Source organism: Oncorhynchus masou, chromosome 29, assembly GCF_036934945.1.
Source record: "Oncorhynchus masou masou isolate Uvic2021 chromosome 29, UVic_Omas_1.1, whole genome shotgun sequence".
Classification (NCBI taxonomy): domain Eukaryota; kingdom Metazoa; phylum Chordata; class Actinopteri; order Salmoniformes; family Salmonidae; genus Oncorhynchus; species Oncorhynchus masou.
This window is the reverse complement of record NC_088240.1, coordinates 51,052,657-51,075,153: the sequence shown is the minus strand read 5'-3', so window position 1 is coordinate 51,075,153 and position 22,497 is coordinate 51,052,657. Positions and strand designations below refer to the sequence as shown.

The following is a 22,497-nucleotide window of genomic DNA, read 5'->3' as shown; positions in this document are numbered from 1 at the left end:
AAAAACATTATCTGTCTGCATTTATAAAATTGTACTGAAACTTCCAGTTTCCATCACAGCTGTCATAATATTTTTTTTAATACGATATGACTTTTGTGGATGGAAACGTGGTTATGAGTAAGACATGGAATCCAAACAAATGGACAAAACCCACCCACGGACACTCCACTCCAATCCGAACCCAATAAGTATGCAGTGTCAGTTCTCTATGTCTAACAAGTAGTATGGAGCTGCGGCTCGGAGTATTGTTTCTTTATCCTATGTAATGTATTCTCATTGAATTTGGGGAGTTTTTTTTTATCAATGTTCAGAGTTGTTAGGTTTATATCCCATCAAGCATCCTGGTTACCGATTACCAGGTTCTGACCACTAGATGGTACTGTTAAGGACATAGGAGAATATCTCTCCCTAACACTATTTCTGCATTATGGCAATGCAGTGTACTGGTCTGGGCAGAGGGGAGGCTTTTGTCAACGGTAAATCAACTCTGGGTCTGAATGGAGGTGTTTGTCGCTATGGGCAGCGAGTTATTACTTAGATTGTCTGGGCGGTGGAGTGGGTAAACTCCCTCATCAGCAGGCTGCCTGCCGTGGCAGACTGGGAGGGCTGTTTACCACCGGAAGACCCCTGACATCCAGAAACCTGTTGCCCTAGTTTGAACACATTTAAACGGAGCTCCCACCTGTTGACTCTCCCCTGAGCCTGTGTTTGTGCAGGGGAGTGCCCAACGGGTTAGACTTCATTAGCATAGTTTAACATAGTCACAGCGGTTACAAAGATCCGTTGATATGGCGCCCGGTTACACTCAACGCACCAATAATGATGGCAGGCCTGGGATTCTGCTATACGAGGGTAGCTCTGGAGGGAATTTGAAAGTGATGGGATGTCTTTGCTCAGTTGTTGAGTTGTACTGTGAGTTATTCCATTTTTCATATGACTCCCTCTCTATTTTCAAATTCTCATTCACCTCAGATTATGGTGACCTTAGAAGGACTTTATTGGCTCTGTGGGACTATAGGCTGAGTGTGAGTTTTCTCTAGACTGAGAGAGTGTAAGTAGAGGAGTGTGAAAGATGGGGTGAAAGTGTAAAAATATTTGCATGCTGTCCAGACACCTACGCAACAGCAGCGAAACCTGTGGGTGGAGGGGGAGGGGGACGGCGGCATCTATAAATGACACTTCCTCTTTCTATTTTTGTCTTCTGTCTTTCCCTCATGCCATGATGCGTCACATTTTCTTTCTTTCCTTTGTGTATCTCTTTTGTCAGTTCTATGTCTCTGGGTTGTTTTGGGTTGGGTTCAGACAGCTACTGTGGCAGTTGAAAAGACTTAGACCGACACTAAGTGTTTGGTTCACTTCTGTTTGCTTTCTGTGTGGGCCTTCTTTGGTTGCCTGCCAGTGCATGCTTACAGCTGGGTCGTTTCACTAATTCAGTGCCTTTTGAGAAGTGTAATTTGGTAAAATTCTGTCATAAAGAGCACATGTTGAGGAATTGAAAATGGTATGGTTGAGAGGGATGAGGCGAAAGGTATGGCAAATAAGTCTGGCAGCCCAATTGATTGGCAAACATACTGAAAATTAAGAAATCATGTGACTAAACGAAATAAAAATAAACTATACTATGAAACAAAAATAAATAATATAAAGAATGATAGTAAAAAGCTTAGGGGCACCTTAAATGACATTTTGGGGAAAATGTAAACTCGGCTCTATCATTCATTGAATCAGATGGCTCATTAATCACAAAACCCACTGATATTGCCAACTATTTTAATTATTTTTTCATTGGCAAGATTAGCAAATTTAAGCATGACATGCCAGCAACAAATGCTGACACTACACATCCATGTATATCTGATCTAATTATGAAAAACAAGCATTTGTACTTTTAAATTCCTTAAAGTGTGTGTGGAAGAGGTGAAAAAGTATTGTTGTCTATCAACAATGACAAGCCCCCAGGGTCTGACAATCTGGATGGAAAATTACTAATAGCGTGCGATATTGCCACTCCTATTTGCCACATCTTCAATTTAAGCCTACTAGAAAGTATATGCCCTTAGCTTCCCTCCAGGCCTAAAGTCATTCTGCTACCCAAGAATAAAGCCCCCTTTATTGGCTCAAATAGCCAACTAATCACCCTGTTACCAACCCTTAGTAAACTTCTGGGAAAAAATCGTGTTTTACCAGAGTCAATGCTATTTTACAGTAAACAAATTGATAACAGACTTTCAGACTTTTTATACTGTAGGGAAGGACATTCAACAATCACAGCACTTACACAAATAACTGATGATTTGGCTGAGAGAAATTTATGATAAAATGTTTGGGGGCTGTTTTGTTAGACTCCAGTGTGGCTTTTGACATTATTGATCATAATCTGCTGCTGGAAAAACATAGGTGTTATGGCTTTATACCCCCTTCTATATTGTGGATAAAGAGTTACTTGTCTAACAGAACACAGAGGGTGTTCTTTAATGGAAGCCTCTCCAACATAATCCAGGTAGAATCAGGAATTCCCCAGGGTAACTGTCTAGGCCCCTTACATTTTTCAATTTTTACTAGCGACATTCTTTGAGTAAAGCCAGTGTGTCTATGTATGCAAATGACACTATACACGTCAGCTACTACAGCAGCTGAAATGACTCCAACACTTAACAAAGAGCTGCAGTTAGTTTCAGAATGGTTGGCAAGGAATAAGTTAGTCCTAAATATGGGACAAATAATTCACTAAACCCTTAACCTCAACTACATCTCGTAATGAATAATGTTGAAATTAAGCATGTTGTCATGGTCAAAACATATTGATACATTAGCTGGGTGGGGAGAAGTGGGAACAGGGCACGATGGCTTGCCCTTAAAAGTACACGGAGAGCTAACATTAATGACATGCATGTCAATCTCTCATGGCTCAAAGTGGAAGAGAGATTAACATCTACACTACTTGTTTTTGTAATAAGTTTTGACAAGCTGAATGTACCTAGCTGTCGGTTTAAACTACACAGATTGGACATCCATGCATACCCCACAAGACATGCCACCAGAGGTAACTTCACCCCAGGAAGAGTAGCTGCTGCCTTGGCAGCAACTAATGGGGATCAGAACACAGAGGTAAATACAAACTGGGAGTGGCAATTGAATGCAAGCTTCACTAAAAATATTTTAGCCTGTCTATCTATGCTCGACCCGCTTAGTTTCCCACCAGAAACACCAGACAATTGCCCAAAACAGTAGAACCAGCTCACCTGCTTTTATTTAGAAAAAATATTGTATTGTTTTATATTGTGGTGGTATAACATTCAACCCACATAATGTGTAGTGCATTTAATGTTTTCGAAACCCTTTTTTTTACAGAACCGATCTCAAAAGCACTAATGCCTAGCCAGCACTAGGGAGTTTTAAATACTATTATTAGTCTATTTCTCCCCATTTCTGTTTGTCACTCTGTCCTTTTTTGTCAAGTGTAGGAATCCTCTGCAGCATAGAACTGCCCCAGTGAGATGGAAAAGAAAAAGGGAAAATGAGAGTGGGGTCCCCAGAGGGTGATAATGATAGTGAGAGAAGGGGGAGAGAGAGAGAGAGAGAGAGAGGCAGGGTGGTCATTCTGTGTTTTACCAGATCAGATGTCAGATATGGCTGAGAATAAGTATCGATTGGAATTAATAACAGAAGACTCACATGCAGGACTCCATTAGTTGCCAGAGAAGCTAGTCAGCTTGAACCTCTCTTTCCTTCTCTTTCCTCCTGTATTCATAGGTGTGTGTTTACTTTTGTGCTTTCTACCTATTTAGTTAAGGCAATACTTTGCCCTGTAGGCCTATGTGTTACGAAAAAGCTACGACATCCCTCAGTGGCAGTTCCTTGAGGATAGTCTATCTGCAGCGTTGAGGTAAGCCTTCTTGTAAGGGGTATCTGTTTTTCACCCCCAGCCTACACAAATACAAAAAACAGGCAGAAAATGGGACAGACCCAGGCAGTGGCCTTCTATGTAAATGTAAACTAGGTGGGCACAGTCTAACTGGATCCTGTTTATATCATAACACCACAGTCTGTGCATAGAGAGGGTTGGCTTAACGTAAACACACACATCTTAAATAGGCTGCCTTCTGGATTGGAGGAATTCTTCAGTCTGCTCCATTTTGGCCCTTTTTACAGTCTATGTCTCCAGTTTACGGAAGTCTGAAAATATGCCATCTGTATTGCCACCTGTCTGTATCTGTATATGCCACCTGTCTGTCAACAGGCAACAGGATAAACAGTAATCGCAGCATAAGTGATGAAAAGAGTAAGTTCAAAAAGGGTAAATGCAGAATAGCTACCTGGACTGTTTGTTAACTATTTAACTAACCATTTTGCAGTCTTATGGCTTGGGTGTAGAAGCTGTTCAGGGTCCTGTTGGTTCCAGACGAGGTTCATCATTACCACTTGCCATGCGGTAGCAGAGAGAACAGACTATGACTTCGGTGGCTGGAGTCTTTGACATACTGCCTGGTATGGACGTTCTGGATGGCAGGGAGCTCGGACCCAGTGATGTACTGGGCTTGTACGCATAACCCTCTGTAGCTCTTTCTGGTCAGATGCCTAGCAGTTGCCATACCAAACGGTGATACAGCCATTCAAGATGCTCTCAATGGTGCAGCTGTAAAACTATTTGAGGGACCATGCCAAATCCTTTCAGCATCCTGAGGGGGAATAGGTGGTGTTGTGCCCTCTTCACAACTGTGTTGGTGTGTGTATGGACCATGATAATTCCATAGTAATGTGGACACAGAAGAACTTGAAGCTCTCGACCTGTAGGCTGTCTCATCATCGTCTGTGATCAGGCCTACCACTGTTGTGTTGTCTGCAAACTTAATGATTGTAATGGAGTTGTGCGTGGCCACGTAGTCATGAGTGAACAGGGAGTACAGGAGGGGACTAAACACGGACCCCTGAGGGACTCCTGTGTTCAGCGTGGTGGATGTGTTATTGCCTGCCCTCACAACCTGGGGTGGCCTGTCAGGAAGTCCAGGATCCAGTTGCAGAGGGAGGTGTTTAGTCTCAGGGTCCTTAGTTTAGTGATGAGTTTGGAGGGTGTTGTGGTGTTGAATGCTGAGCTGTAGTCAATTAACAGCATTCTCACGTAGTTGTTCCTTTTGTCCATATGGGAAAGGGCAGTGTGGAGTGCAATAGAGATTGCGTCATCTGTGGATCTGTTGGGGTGCTAGCGAAACAGTCTTGTAGCTTAGCATCCCATTCATCAGACAACTTCCGTATTGAGTGTGTAACTGGTACAATCTGTTTAGAGTTTTTGCTTGTAAGCAGGAATCAGGAGGATAGACTTTACGGTCAGATTTGCCAAATGGAGGGTGAGGGAGAGCATTATATGCATATCTGTGTTTGAAGTACATTTTTTTCACCTCTAGTTGCACAGGTGACATGCTGGTAGAAATTAGGTACACCGGATTTCAGTTTTTTTCTGATCCACTAGAATCGCCGCCTCTGGGTCAGCATTTTCTTGTTTGCTTTATGGCCCTTTTCAGCTCATTGAGTGCGGTCTTAGTGCCAGCATCAGTTTGTGTTGGTAAATAGACAGCTAAGAAAAATATAGACGAAACCTCTCTTGGTAAATATACTGAACAAAAATATAAATGCAACATGCAGCAATTTCAGAGATTTTTACTGAGTTACAGATCATGTAAGGAAATCCTTCAATTGAAATTAATTCATTAGGCTGTAATTTCACATGACTGGGCTTTATTACAGAAAGAAATTACTCTTCAGTTTCATCAGCTGTCCGGGTGGCTGGTCTCAGATGATCCCGCATGTGAAGTAACTGGATGTGGAGGTCCTGGGCTGGCGTGGTTGTGAAGCCGGTTGGACGTACTGCCAAATTCCCTAAAACGATATTGGATGCGGTATATGTTAAAGAAATTAACATTCAATTCTCTGGTAACAGCTCTGCTAGACATTCCTGCAGTCAGCATGCCAATTGCATGCTTCTCAAAACATGAGACATCTGTGGCATTGTGTTGTGTGACAAAACTACACATTTTATTGTGGCATTTTATCGTCACCAGAAAAAGGTGCACCTGTGTAATGATCATGCTGTTTTAATCAGCTTCTTAATATGCCACACCTGTCAGGGGGACCGATTGGTCCACTCTCCAATGTCATCTCGTCAGGTATCCTGCACGCCGGCCTCTATAGCTCCGTCTCCTCCTTTGAGTGTCTGGTGATTTGGGCCTGGTCCAGGATAATCAATGTGTTTTGCCTCCGATTCATTGCAGTAAAAGTCCTCGGTCAAATTCCTGGAAAGTAGGAAATTCAATAATGCCACAAATGACTTGTGGCATTATTGAATTTCCTACTTTCCAGAGTGTCACTGAGCTTGCAGCCTGGTCCCCAGCCCTTCTCATCATCTTGCCAATGTGTTGCAGCTTCCCTGTCAACAGAGGCTGTATTGTCCCTACCTACCGCCCATCCACTGTAAGCCCCACTCCTTCCCCAGTTTGAAGAACAGAGGACAAAAGGATGGGTGAAACCCCCTCTCTGGGAAGTACAGTATGGGAGGTGTGTGCTGGGGCTGCCGTACGACGGCCACAAAGATCACATTCATCCCAAACACAATACAGTACAATACTATAGAGGCCCTTCGGCCAGGACAGGACAGGACAGGACTGGCCCCAGGCCACCACAGCACCACAACGCCTGCCTGCACAGAGTTTGGGGTTAGGGTTAGCATTGAATGGGACTAAAAATAGAGAGTGGGACAGCGAAAGGGTTGAGGGGAATGTGAATAAAAAGAGGAGAGAAAGAGAGAGGGACAAAGATGGGTGAAGAAAAGGTGGATAATGGAAAACTAGCAAGGGGACAAAGGATATAGACAGAGAGGAAAAGTTGTTTTTTCCAAGGATGAGAGACTGTAGAAACATCCGTAGTGACTTGCACTGTCTTTCACTGTATCTCATGCCTGCAGCCCAATAAGGAGAATGGCAATGGTCCCACTGGGTAATAATTAGCCGACAGCGCTCCCTCCCTTGTCTGTATGTGTGTCGGTTGGGCTCGCGGCTCGCTTTGTGCGACTGTTTATGTTCGAGTGTGACTCACACTTCCTGTGCCCTGCCAGTAAGGCAATCCTCAATGGATCAGCTGGGCCTCCTCTCATTCTCAATTCCACAAGGAAATACTGTGCGGGGGCTTGAATGGATGAGGTGGCTCTGTAATTCATTTACTAGTGCACAGGCACCGCAATGGATTTCTTTGGAAGGTAAATTTTTTTATATGTAAAGGAGAGAGCACAGTCTTAAATGACTGATGTTTTGTTAGCAGGAAAAGACTGCCATTAGACACAGTCATTGTACTTTCCAGTGTTTCTTGAGTGAAATCTTCTGGGAATTCATCATGCCTTCATCACTTCATCGCTTACTTAGTCAATAATGGTTGGCGATGATGACGGGTTGCTAGGTTTTTCCCCAGGATCCGTCTCCCTTCGGTGTCCTGCTTTTGCTCTGCTCCGGAGGAAAGACCTTTTTGAGACCTGTTTGTAATGGAGTCCACAGCCGACTGAGCCACTGTGCCACTGTTTATTAAAGGTGAAAAGAGGAGTAATTGTGAGGAGAGGTCTCAGACCTGGTTTGAATGTGTGTGTGTGTTTTCATTCATAGTCCTGGCACGATATTTATTTTCTTCATAAAGTCTGACCACAAACGTTAATATTAGGGATGCAGGGTATATCGGTAAGCATATCGGAATCTGCATTTATTAGCTAACAATCTAGTTTAACGCCGATGTGCAAAACCGATGTCAAAGCTGACGTGCATACCTATATAACGTTGGTAGATGACGTAATGACTCCACGAAAAATACAGTGCTACACGTGCAATTACAACATTCCTAACCTAGCCCACAATGTCTGCTGTGTAGATCTATTTTGAAGTTTCAAAGGAATATAACTAAAAGGCCATATGCAACGTTTGTGCTGCTATTATTTCTCGAGGAGGGGAGATGGTGAAATCATTCAATACCACAAACCTAATTACTCATTTGAAAGTTAATCACCCCCAGATGTTCACCGACTACAAAAGCAGAACAAAAAGTGCACACTTCTAACAAATAAACAAGTTTAAGTCGAGCAGTCATTTGAAAGAGTAAGAACATTTCAGTGAGACAACTCAAAGGCGAAATCCAGTAACGCCAAGATAATGGAATTCATTGACCTTGACAATCAACTGCTCTCTGTGGATGATGTTGGCTTTCGCAGACTGATTGAGCACCTCGAGCCCCGCTACATACTACCAAGTAGGCGCTATTTTTCAGATGTTGCCTTTACCGGAGTTACACTGTATAATTGAAACACACATCCATGAGCTACTTGCTATGGGCGTCACTGCTATTAGCTTCACAACTGACATTTGGACCAGCTGTGTCAGCCCCATGAGCATGCTGGGTCTGACAGCACAGTGGGTCGACGAGGATTTCGTACTGAGGAAAGACTTATTGCATGCTCAAGAATGTGCTGGTTCTCATACCGCTGCGGCCATTTCAATGGCATTTGAGAACATGTTTGAAACCTGGAAACATCAACACACTCCTAGTTCCATTTAAACTGACTCGATAGTAAGCTCATCAACTGCGTCTGCAGCAGATGTGATACCCTCTGTCATGGCATTGAAACGCCTGCTCAACAAAACTGCCGATAGACCATGGGGTTAAAACTTGTAAAAGTACTCTACTAGAGGCTGTGAACAAGCGATTTGGTGGCATTCTCTCTGAGCCTCTTTACTGTGTCGGCCACCATGCTCGATGCTAGGTATAAGGACCGCTACTTCGATACAGACAAGAAAGAGTGTTTACATTTTAGACACAGCTGGACAAAATGGAAACGGACACAGTGACATTGTAAACCGAGGAAGAGAGGCCACGGACAGACAGACAGCTGAAACTTCACTGCTTGCCATGTATGATGAAATTCTGGTTGAGAATGAAACGACTGGGCAAATGAACAACGAAACAGCACAGCAAGTAAGTGAAAGAAATAGGTTTTGATTATGTTTTACTGGTAATGGGGACATACGTAAATGCCAACAAAAAATATTGGATATCGGTATCGGCCCAAAATGTCATATGGGTGCATCTCTAGTTAATGTGCTTCGATGTTACAACAATGATGATGATCTTGATAATGTTTGTAATGATGATGGTTATTCTAAGGTTGCAACTTTGTAGGTCCCTCCTAGCTCTCTATTAGCTATTTAAGTGTTTTCATCCCTATTACCTCTACTTAACTCTTTCTCTCCATCACTCTCTTTTCACCTCACCCCCTCCCTCTCTAAGAAACACACCCACTCATGCACACATATCCGCTCACTCTCTCCCCGAATGTCTCTGTGACTCTGAAGCTCCTCTGAGGGGTGAAACCAGACTACTCTCTCCCAGGTAAACTGCTCTCCATCCTTGCTCCCTCATTCTCTCTCTCTCTCTCCTTCCTCAATCTCTCTGTCCTCTTTCACTATCTCAATCTTCTCTCTCACTCTCCTCTCACTCGCTCTCCTCTCTCACAACTCCCTCTCTCTGAGGCTAAATGGTCACTGTAATGGAATTAGTCTGTTAGATTGGGATTGATAGTCCTCATAACTGTCTGTTGTGTGATCTGCTGCTGTACCATAGGTAGTGTTTCTATTTGTGTACTTTCTCTGAATGGGTTGCCTGATCGTCTTCTTTATTCCAGTTTGCTTGACTGTGTTATGTACTGGATGTGAGTGTAGCAGCTACCTGAGTTCTCATTCTTTCTCATGTTTGAGTGCAGCTAAATGGGAGTGAGTTTATTAAAGAGCATCTCTGAAAAACAAAGTCCTCAATACTCTCCATTTGTTTTTGGAGGGTTAATGGTGGATAGAGGGAGGATGACTAATTAGTGTGTGTGTGTGCTCACGTGTATGGGAGTGTGTGATGAGTCGTCTACATATGCATAATTCACAGTTATACAGGCATACTCCCTCCACTTCCTGGTGTGGGTGGGCTCTTTGCCTTTCTTAATACGTTCAAAGGGCAGTAAAATAAGTATTGACAGCTTCTACGGGCTAATCAGCCTGGTCCCACTGGTTTGGGTTGAATCCCTAGACTTTGAAAATATGAGAGCAGCACTTCGGTTAGAGCTTTGGTCAGTTCCTCTTCTTATAATGTTACCTGAATACATGATCAATGACCTTCATCCTAGCCCCTCGTGCATTTCTGTCAAATCCTCCTGGGCTTTTCTTGTGGTTTAGATTAGGGGTGTGAACGTTTAAACTAAATTAGGATTTTTAACATGAAGAGAAATCCCTAACCGAAATATATATATATATATATATATATTTTTGTTCCTCACCAAATTAAGTCACATTCTTTGCAGTTATCACAAAACTCCTCGCACTGGCTTGCCTGCTCTTTCTCTTCGCTAATGATGAGCGTGTGTATCCAGTTTTCGGTCTGTTGCGTGTTGAATATCCTAGCCTATTCATTGATTCTAAGCCCACTTTACTGGAGTTGCGAGACATTACATGCCACAGCATTCCATTGCAATATACAGTTGAAGTCGGAAGTTTACATACACCTTAGCCAAATATATTTAAACTCAGTTTTTCACAATTCCTGACATTTAATCAGAGTAAAAAGTCCGTCTTAGGTCATTTAGGATCACCACATTATTTTAAGAATGTGAAATGTCGGAATAATAGTAGAGAGAATTATTTATTTCAGCTTTCATTTCTTTAATCACATTCTTAGTGGGTCAGAAGTTTACATACACTTAATTAGGATTTGGTAGCATTGCCTTTAAATTGCTTGACTTGGGTCAAATGTTTCGGCAGCCTTCCACAAGCTTACCACAATAAGTTGGGGGAAATTTGACCCATTCCTCCTGACAGAGCTGGTGTAACTGAGTCAGGTTTGTAGGCCTCCTTGCTCGCACACGTTTTTTTCAGTTCTACCCACAAATTTTCTATAGGATAGAGGTCAGGGCTTTGTGATGGCCACTCCAATACCTTGTCTTTGTTGTCCTTAAGCCATTTTGCCACAACTTTGGAAGTATGCTTAGGATCATTGTCCATTTGGAAGAACCATTTGCGACCAAGCTTTTACTTCCTGACTGATGTCTTGAGATGTTGCTTCATTATATCCACATAATTTTCCTGCCTCATAATGCCATCTATTTTGTGAAGTGCACCAGTCCCTCCTGCAGCAAAGCACCCCCACAACATGATGCTGCCACCCCTGTTCTTCACGGTTGGGATGGAGATCTTCGGCTTTCAAGCCTCCGTCTTTTTCCTCCAAACATAACAATGTTCATTATGGCCAAACAGTTCTATTTTTGTTTTATTAGACCAGAGGACATTTCCAAAAAGTATGATCTTTGTCCCCATGTACAGTTGCAATGCGTAGTCTGGTTTTTTTATGGAGGTTTTGGAGCGATGGCTTCTTCCTTGCTGGGCGGCCTTTCAGGTTATGTTGATATAGGACTTGTTTTACTGTGGATATAGATACTTCTATACCTGCTTCCTCCAGTATCTTCACAAGGTTCTTTGCTGTTGTTCTGGGATTGATTTGCACGTTCATCTCTAGGAGACAGAACAAATCTCCTTCCTGAGTGGAATGACGGCTGCGTGGTCCCATGGTGTTTATACTTGCGTACTATTGTTTGTACAGATGAACTTGGTACCTTCAGATGTTTGTAAATTGTTCCCTTGGTTGAACCAGACTGTTGGAGGTCTACAAAAAATGTTTGGTGGTCTTGGCTAATTTCTTTTGATTTTCTCATGATGTCAAGCAAAGAGGCACTGAGTTTGAAGGTAGGACTTGAAATAAATCCACAGGTACACCTCCAATTGACTCAAATGATGTTAATTAGTCAATCTTCTAAATCCATGACCTCATTTTCTGGAATTTTCCAATCTGTTTAAAGGCACAGTAAACTTTTTGTATGTAAACTTCTGACCCACTGGAATTGTGATACAGTGAATTACAAGTGAAATAATCTTTCTGTAAACAATTGTTGGAAAAGTTACTTGTGTCATGCACAAAGTAAATGTCCTTACCAAAATTATAGTTTGTTAACAAGAAATGTGTGGAGTGGTTGAAAAATTAGTTTTAATGACTCCAACCTAAGTGTTTGTAAACTTCTGACTTCAACTGTACAGATTTTGGCTCCCGATAGATAGGCTTAATGCACAGTTCTGACCCTGTCTGCCTGGTGGTCGACCTGCCTATACTGTGCCCCTCCCCCTCGCAATTAAAGATGTGAGTGTTTGTGTTCTCAGAAGTACGGCGACTAATCAGTCTCCTCTGTTCCAAAAATACTTAATCTTAGGAATTTGTCACATCCCTAGTTTAGATGTACATTTCGATAATGCCTTTGTGCTGCTTGTGTTTGATTTGAAGGGTAGAATTGACCTAGTCCAATCGGCTTGTGTTTAATGAAAGTGAACATGGTGATCGCTGTGAACTGCCTGTCTTATCAAAGCCCTCTGAAATCCTGCTCTGCCTGCTCACGGCCTCAGAGGCACAGCAGAGCAGACCTCAAAGAGACTGCTTGTATGCAGTTTAAGAAAATTCCCTCTGTGGGTGTGTACATCTCCTACTACTCGACACAGTGGGAGTAACCCTAGGTGGGTCTGGGGCACGTTGGTTTTATATGCCATCTGATTTTTAGAGCTTCTGTTTTCTGGGTTTATTTAATTGTAAGTTCTTGTAAAAAGAGCTTTATTGTGTTTTCGCCCCTTGGTTACAAAAACACCCTCAGGTTCAGGTTTGGGCATTTGATCTGGTAAAAGTGCTTACACTCTCTCTGAGAAAGAAAACCAAGAACATGGTTTGAGCTAATGTCACTTCCACAGACCTAAGTAATGAATGTTAACAAGTTGCCCCTGAGACACTGATCTAACACCAGTGTTGCATTGTCATGACCTGATGGTTACGGTGACAATTTGGTGAAGGTAAGCTAGATCTGCAGGCTGCTTTCTACCTTCAGTGACCCTCAAGCCCAGGGGTCAGGGGTTAGGGGCTGTTCTGCATGGATGCAGAAGTCAGGCTGTTCCACCACTTCCTCCTACCAGCGTGCATTTGTACCCAAAGAGGATGCTGGGTGATAAATGTAGCCCTCTAGCTCTCTCTCCATCTGCCGTAGCTCAGAGTAGACCCGTTTCCATGGAAACGAACAGCACCAGGCTGCAGCAAGGAAAGGAGAGGCGGAAAGAATGGCAGACATTTTCATTTAATTTTTTTAAACTCACTTAAGAGGGTTTATCGCTTCTCCGGGCACAAGCTAATTTAATGTTTAGCCCATATTTTTATCCATAATTACCAGGCGTGGAAAGACCTGCCAAAATGAGCACAAACACAACCCGGACTGCTCTGTATTCTTGGTGTCTATTCATATTAATATGAAAAACAGTTCTGATATTGTACTAGTGCAGCTTTTTGTATATTCATATTGAGTGGCTGAATGGTGATTGTGATGATGCCCCATGTTATGTGACCTCAACTTATCAAAGTTACAGTAGATCAAGATTTGTTGCTGTGTCAAGGTTAACATAGCAGGACTTGCAGCAGACCCGGTTGCTCAAAGAACTCTTACAATGTAATCGCAATGTTGCTAGCTGTCATTGGCATGATCAGGTTTCCTCTGTCTTTTACAAACATCCCACCAATGCTGCCTTATTAAGAAGGGTTAGAACATTAGATTGGAGCCTGAATGAACATTTTGCTTAAATAGTCATGTCGTCAACACATTACAACCACTTACGATCAACGTGTTTTGTTAAAACAATTTTAACAACATTTCCTAGAGGTTTTATCAACAACATTCCTTTCACCTGGAAATGTCTAGGAAAATAAATCTAGTCAGGTGTCAGTCTATTTTATCTGTTTTAATCTCCTCCTCAAGACATGAAACAAGGTATCAAGCAAAGTGCTTCTGTTATCAGTACTGAATAATAATGCTCTAATACATGGAAGCTGAGCCCTACGAAGCTTCTATCTTTTGTGTTGATGAAATTCCTAGAAATTCAGGGGTATCCCCTCAGGTGTTTGTGAGGACATTTTAAGGCATGACACATATCCAGAGTGAAGGGATATTTAACTTGTCCTGCATTTAAATACTGTATGTCTCTGCAGACTCACTGCAAGTGTTCCATGGGACAATAAGCGAGGGAGTCTCAGAAAGCTTCTTCCTGGGTCTCCTTTCCCCTGGGTACCTTCACCACTGTTTGTTTTTCTGCTGACGGTGCACTGCACTCCCACTCCCCTCCTCCACCCACACCCCCTCTCCTCTCTTCCTAGTTTGCGCTAGGCAGGAGCTAGGCAATCCCTTTCACACCATGATATGCACGCCTCACACGCATGCACACACACAGACATAAAAAGACACTCACACCACACCCCAAGTCTACTTGGTACTGTGTCCAACTGATGACAGCAAAGGAATGTACTGTACAGACAAAGGTTAAAGATGGACACTAATAGACAGCAGAGAGGTGTGTCCCATTACAGGTTCCCATACTGAAGGACCTGATTCTGCAGAGTACAGGATTAGCCGTTTCATTTCCTGATACTAATATTAGCTCTGGAGTTTGGCTTGTGACAACTCCTATCAAAGGAATGTGTCACTATAAGAAAAGAGAACAGAGCTGCATCGTCGGCTTCACTAACAGTACATTCACACCCCATAGACTATAAATAGATCTTCGTGAATGAGTGAATCAGCAACCTTTCCCCATCTGCACAGTATACTTCTAATTACCATCCTGAGGTTCCAACATTGAAGTGTTTGGACTGTCAGCCTTCAACTGCTGTACATTTTTAGTCTCACTTCCTTCATATGGTTCCTTCTACCTGGTTATCGTAAAGCATTAATGTAAGGTAAGGGGGTCAGTGGGAAGGAAAAGCCTTTGTGAAACAACAGGAGGAAATGTTGAGAGCAACTAGAGCCACTGGGGAATGGCAGGATCTCTATACCTGATCTGACAGTCAGAATGGATTTGAGACCGACAGGCTACAGAGGAGGGTGTTCTGGGCAGTGTAATGTGTGAGCGAGTTGGTGCGTGCATGTGTTTCAAGAAAATAATATGACAGTCTCTGCCATATCTCCCCTACCCAAGGTGATTGTTCTGTGTGTAGCACAACCATTAGGAATTAGCCTATTATTTCTAAACAGTGTAGTTTCCTATCCCTTATCCAATCTCAAATAATTGTGAAAGGAATACAATGACAATGTAGCCAAATGAAATTAATGTTATTAATACATTTAATTAACTCAGTCTGTATAGGATTAGTTGTTTGATTCATCTCTTGTTGAACAGCAGTAACCAACTGGAGTTCCAAGCTCTAACCAACCATATACAGTGCCTTGCGAAAGTATTCAGCCCCCTTGAACTTTGCGACCTTTTGCCACATTTCAGGCTTCAAACATAAAGATATAAAACTGTATTTTTTTTGTGAAGAATCAACAACAAGTGGGACACAATCATGAAGTGGAACGACATTTATTGGATATTTCAAATCAAATCAAAAAACTGAAAAATTGGGCGTGCAAAATTATTCAGCCCCCTTAAGTTAATACTTTGTAGCACCACCTTTTGCTGCGATTACAGCTGTAAGTCGCTTGGGGTATGTCTCTATCAGTTTTGCACATCGAGAGACTGACATTTTTTCCCATTCCTCCTTGCACAACAGCTCAAGCTCAGTGAGGTTGGATGGAGAGCATTTGTGAACAGCAGTTTTCAGTTCTTTCCACAGATTCTCGATTGGATTCAGGTCTGGACTTTGACTTGGCCATTCTAACACCTGGATATGTTTATTTTTGAACCATTCCATTGTAGATTTTGCTTTGTTTTGGATCATTGTCTTGTTGGAAGACAAATCTCCGTCCCAGTCTCAGGTCTTTTGCAGACTCCAGCAGGTTTTCTTCCAGAATGGTCCTGTATTTGGCTCCATCCATCTTCCCATCAATTTTAACCATCTTCCCTGTCCCTGCTGAAGAAAAGCAGGCCCAAACCATGATGCTGCCACCACCATGTTTAACAGTGGGTATGGTGTGTTCAGGGAGATGAGCTGTGTTGCTTTTACGCCAAACATAACGTTTTGCATTGTTGCCAAAAGGTTCAATTTTGGTTTCATCTGACCAGAGCACCTTCTTCCACATGTTTGGTGTGTCTCCCAGGTGGCTTGTGGCAAACTTTAAACAACACTTTTTATGGATATCTTTAAGAAATGGCTTTCTTCTTGCCACTCTTCCATAAATGCCAGATTTGTAAAATATACGACTGATTGTTGTCCTATGGAAAGAGTCTCCCACCTCAGCTTTAGATATCTGCAGTTCATCCAGAGTGATCATGGGCCTCTTGGCTGCATCTCTGATCAGTCTTCTCCTTGTATGAGCTGAAAGTTTAGAGGGACGGCCAGGTCTTGGTAGATTTGCAGTGGTCTGATACTCCTTCCATTTCAATATTATTGCTTGCACAGTGCTCCTTGGGATGTTTAAAGCTTGGGAAATCTTTTTGTATCCAAATCCGGCTTTAAACTTCTTCACAACAGTATCTCGGACCTGCCTGGTGTGATCCTTGTTCTTCATGATGCTCTCTGCGCCTTTAACGGACCTCTGAGACTATCACAGTGCAGGTGCATTTATACGGAGACTTGATTACACACAGGTGGATTGTATTTATCATCATTAGTCATTTAGGTCAACATTGGATCATTCAGAGATCCTCACTGAACTTCTGGAGAGAGTTTGCTGCACTGAAAGTAAAGGGGCTGAATAATTTTGCACACCCAATTTTTCAGTTTTTGATTTGTTAAAAAAGTTTGAAATATCCAATAAATGTTGTTCCACTTCATGATTGTGTCCCACTTGTTGTTGATTCTTAACAAAAAATACAGTTTTATATCTTTATGTTTGAAGCCTGAAATGTGGCAAAAGGTCGCAAAGTTCAAGGGGGCCGAATACTTTCGTAAGGCACTGTATTTGAGCCAGTTGAGATGAGTTTCCAGGTGATTCATTGCCTCTCCAATGGTGTGCCTGCCTGACTAGTAGCCATTGGCAGTATGGTTGTTGAGCATATGCACCATTAGAATGCCTCATCACCTGACTCATCTTTTGAAAGTTGAATGTAAAAGTTGCCATTCTCAGTCGGACTCAAGTTGTACGCTGACATTTTTTAAGTTAAATGCTGTCAACCAAAGGATTTAAAAGCTTGCTATCTCTGTAGGTGTTAGTATGCTAAGGTAGAGGGGAATCTGTGTTTAGAATTATTTAGAATTATAGAATGTTATTGCTGGTATCTATGGCAATCCAAACTTCCTTCTCTTGTGATGTACACTACAGTTCAAAAGTGTGGGGTCAATTAGAAATTTCACAAATCCTCAACTGGCAGCTTCATTAAATAGTACCCGCAAAACAGCAATCTCAACGTCAACAGTGAAAAGGCAACTCCGGGATTCTGGCCTTCTAGGCAGAGTTGCAAAGAAAAAGCCATATCTCAGACTGGCCAATAAAAAGATTAAGATGGGCAAAAGAATACAGAAGCCAGCATCCCGGAGTCGCCTCTTCATTGTTGGCGTTGAGACTGGTGTTTTGCGGGTACTATTTAATGAAGCTGCCAGTTGAGGACTTGTGAGGCGTCTGTTTCTCAAACTAGACACTGTAATGTACTTGTCCTCTTGCTCAGTTGTGCACCGGGGCCTCCCACTACTCTTTCTATTCTGGTTAGAGCCAGTTTGCACTGTTCTGTGAAGTTAGTAGTACACAGCGTTGTACGAGATCTTCAGTTTCTTGGCAATTTCTCGCATGGAATAGCCTTCATTTCTCAGAACAAGAATAGACTAGACTGATGAGTTTCAAAAAGTTCTTTCTGGCCATTTTTAGCCTGTAATCGATCCCACAAATGCTTATGCTCCAGATACTCAGCTAGTCTAAAGAAGGACAGTTTTATTGCTTCTTCAATCAGAATAACAGTTTTCATAATTGCAAAAGAGGTTTCTAATGATCAATTAGCCTTTTAAAATTATAAACTTGGATTAGCTAACACAACATGCCATTCGAACACAGGAGTGATGGTTGCTGATAATGGGCCTCTGTACGTCTGTGTCGATATTCCATAAAAAACAGCAGTTTCCAGCTACAATAGTCATTTGCAACATAAACAATGTCTACACTTGTATTTCAGATCAATTTGATGTTATTTTAATGGACAAAAAAATGTGCTTTTCTTTCAAAAACAAGGACATTTCTAAGTGACCCCAAACTTTTGAACTGTAGTGTATGTGAAGTCATTATATTGCTTTGTAACATCATACATTCTGTTTACTTTTAGATATTTTAGTATGTTCCAATTTTTACCATGGCAACTTAACCTGTAGTGCCCCTAACTGCCTCTCTTTACCCATCAGAGAACTCTATCTGGGCTGCCTAGTTTAATTGGACCCATGCTCTCTCTTTCACTCTCCAAATTTGTCCAGGATTTGGGAGTCGACTCCGTCTCCTGCTATCGTCGTTGTAGTCGAATCTCTCTCTCGACGCCGACTCCAATTTGACCAAACTGACAAATATTTGCAAAAATTGTCCATGTGTGTGCTTGCACGCTAATGAACTGGGTGATTGATTAGCAATGCATATGTAGCTGTCTGACAATCTACTGACCAAAATATTGAAAGCTAATCGGTAGCCTACGTCAGCCTTTTTTGTATAACTCCATAATTTTTGGAGTCAACTCCAACGCTTGTGGTCAAGGAGTAGACTCTCCACGACTATTTATTAGTAGATAACGTGTGTGTGTGTGTGTGCGCACGTACATACTGTATGCATGCTTGTTTAAATGTGTGTGCTTGTGTGAGAGATGATGATGTGCTTGCTCACTCTGGCAGGCTTTCCCCTTAACTTCCTGGCAAAGCCCTAATGCGTGTTTCCCTGCTCTGAGCTAGAGTCTAGACTGCACTGCCATGCATAATTCAGACGGTTCTCTCCCCCACCCTAAAACCGCCTAATCACTCTGGTTAAAGACTGCATAAGTACTATGCCAGAGATTATTAAGCCTTACACTGTGATGGCCAATTTGTGCTCAGGGTCAAACAACACAAGTAGGACGGGGGAAGACACTTTCCTTTCTTCTTTTTTCTCTCTCTCGATTTTTTTCCTCCCCTCTCTTTATCTTCGTTCTTCCTCTCACCGGTATATTTCTATCTACAGTATATATCGCCCTCCTACGCACTCTGACTTCATAGTGCCTTATTTTTTCTCCCCATTCATCTTCCCACTCTTTACCTGTCTTTTCCTGTCTCTCCCACTCATGCCTTTTTTATTTCTCAGTCTCACACTCCTGTAGTATTCTCACCCTCACTTTTCTTTCTTGGGAATTGTGTGTGAAGAGACCACTTTGGTACATGACCTACAGTATAAAACCAATCCCTTTTCTAACTATTCTAGCTAATTCCCATGGCAAACACCACAATGTAGCTGGACAGCTCAGAACATTTTCTCATCTGCCTCTCTTACTGTGAGGTGTTTGAGTTCATTTTAATGTCTGTTATTCTTAATAATTGCTACTGCTAATAGTACTCTGCTGTAAACAAAGTTAACCCTTGTGTAGTCTTAACATCCTATATACTCCCCTTGTCCTAAGGGTAAAAAATGACCCGCCTTCACTAAACCACTAAAATAAACAGCTTAATTGAATTTTAAAGCCCAAATCTATTTTGCATGAAGAAACAACCTGTCATTCATCACAAACATTGAATGTCTGTGTTTTCCCTTCTTCACAATGTAGAAAGACTGCATTTAATCAGTGGACACCACTCGTTCAGTGGACACCAATAGTTTCCTTTACTAAAGTAAAGGTTAATTATTATTGTTCTTATTATTATTGCTAAAGGTACTGCATAGGTGTAAACATACATTTTCTCACAAGAGATAGCACTTGTATAGCCTAAGAAAGTAGCAGAAATGTGCAGAAAGTAGTTTTGATTGCATTTTATTGAAGGGAAACAATGATAGTCTTGAACTTTTTTGGCAACATAGCGATATATTCTTATATACTGTACAATGAGGAATTCAACTACGAAATACTAGTCTTCTCCCATTTTTGAACCATTGCCCCCACCCACAAGGTGTATAAACAACAACAATAAATAAGAAAAAAATAAGATAATAGATACAAAACAAAAACGTGAAGAACATAAATCAATCAACTCTAATTAGCACATGTAGGACAGTATGCAAGTGTGTGCATGGACTTTGCAGATGTATTTCTCACATGTGCAGCACATAGTATTTGTTTTACAGTCATTCTTTGGGGGCAGAATTTGAATCTCCTCCTCTTGCCTGCTCCAACTCATCCTCAGGTGGATCAGGACAAGATTCACCCCCTGAACAGCTTTCACAAGCGCTGCAGAGGCTGCTGTGCGGGGGAGGTGCTGCCTTATTTGAATGTGTGGGGTTACAAGTGCCTTTCCCAGCTGCTCCAGGAACACCCTCCTCTTGTTCCGCTTATCAAGCATCCAGGTAGGGTTGATCTTGTTCCATATCACGAAGGCATTGTATGAGGACACATCAATGATGTTATGGAAGATGACCAGGGGCTAGCGGGCAGTCATCCTCCTGCAGCTGTAAGTTCCAATCACCTTGACCAGGTTGTCCACGCCTCCTTTGTTGTGGTTGTAGTCCAGGATGATGGCTGGCAAACTTTGATGAGAAGTCCTCTCTGCCCCTTGTTGATGAGAAGACTTCCCTCCCCCTCTGCATCCCAGAGACTACATGTAGCCTTGCATCGGGACCTATACACACCCGCTAAGATTAGCAGCCCTAATGAAGGTACGCAGGTCAATCTCATCCACCCTTTTCCAGTTGTCTCTATATTTACGGAATCCCTCCAAATTTGTCATCTCCAGGATGATTTTCTTGATGGCTGGTGTGAAGAACATGTAGAATGTTGAGGCGATGTCCTGGGCATGGGAAACTGCATGTCTTGTGGGTCCTGGGGTCATCCTTATGACATTTTGTGCTGCCATTCTGCCTTGGTTATCATATGGTGACAAGGACCATGTTATTTTGCTGTTCTTTGACAAAAATGTCTCTCTTTCAGCTTGGGGGATTTCTTCTTCATCTGAAGATGCTGCATTGTGCTCTGGGTTGTATTGTTCCCCATCTTCTTCTTCATATACCTCCTCCTTCTAAATAATTGATCTCTTGTTCCCCCTGGGCATCTGAAAAAATCAGATCTACGACCTGTTGTGCACTGAAAAGTGCACTCATGGCTTCAGCAAAGAGAGAACTGGGGGGACTGTCATCTGCAGCACCTTTATAGCCTCTGAATGCATTTCCCTTTAGTAAACAATGCTTTCAATAAATGTATTTTGTATGAAATTGTTTTTGTTTTGTCTGTGAACTTGAGTCATGTGTGGGGTTGTGGAGGGGAGATGCTGCACATGCACAGTAGCACACAATCTCAATTTCTCGTTGTGTGTGTTTTTTTGTGGTGTGTAAATTATTTTATAACTGCTGGTTCAATAACCACCCTAAGAAAATGTTTGTACCCTGGGGGTGTACAGCTTTCATTTTTTTTAAATGATTATTATTATTGATTTATTTTACCTTTATTTAACTAAGCAAGTCAGTTAAGAACAAATTCTTATTTTCAATGACTGCCTAGGAACAGGGGGTTAACTGCCTGTTCAGGGGCAGAACGACAGATTTGTACCTTGTCAGCTCGGGGATATGAACTTGCAAACTTTTGGTTACTAGTCCAACGCTCTAACCACTAGGCTACCCTGCCGGAAAAGTCATCAAATTTCAATATAATTTAGGGGTTTTTCTCTGCTATTAAACAGTGTCGGTTCATGTTTGACCCTTGAGACAACACAAGGGTTAACATCTGTTTGGAGAAATAGACTAAATGTATGATCATCAGATGTAGGGGAACATGGAAATGGAGCTGAGAATCTGTCAATTCACTTCCAAAAAGGAAGTGTTATTCTCTGTTTTATTTTCCACTGTTAAGAAGCCAGACTGTGCTGTGTTTTTCAGGAAGATATGGAGAACGAGTGAAACCCGGGCTCATTAAAAAACCTGTCACCGCTGCCCCAGCTGGAGTCAATCAGACTAGTCTTGGCCTGTTTAGCCAGCTGCTGGGACACTGAATGATTCCACACAGCCTCTCAGAGAGTAATCTCTCTCTCTCGCACACACACTCACCCTGTCAACTTATCAGTCTCTACCTGCCACTGCTTTTGCCTTACCTCGGGAAGGTGGGAGGGAGACACAGGGTTAAATGCACTAGCTTATAACCCCTACATCTATTCTCTCCCTGAAAAGTGGTATTCTGAAGTATGATTTACTGAGATGTGTGTGTTGATGGCTCTGTTCTGATGATGGATGTCAGTGGATGGGCCTCAGCTCGGACTGTCAGCAATTGGCTACGACAGCTCAGTGACATTTTTTGATTGGCTCTGGCTGCTCCCAGAATGTTTTAATTTGCTGCAGTACAATAATTATGT

General features: G+C 42.2%; 1 protein-coding gene across 1 annotated transcript in view; it reads left to right on the top strand.

The window, feature by feature from the left end:
* The window catches only part of LOC135519957 (transcription factor HIVEP3), an 89,490-nt gene that overhangs the window by 45,716 nt on the left and 21,277 nt on the right, over positions 1-22,497 (top strand).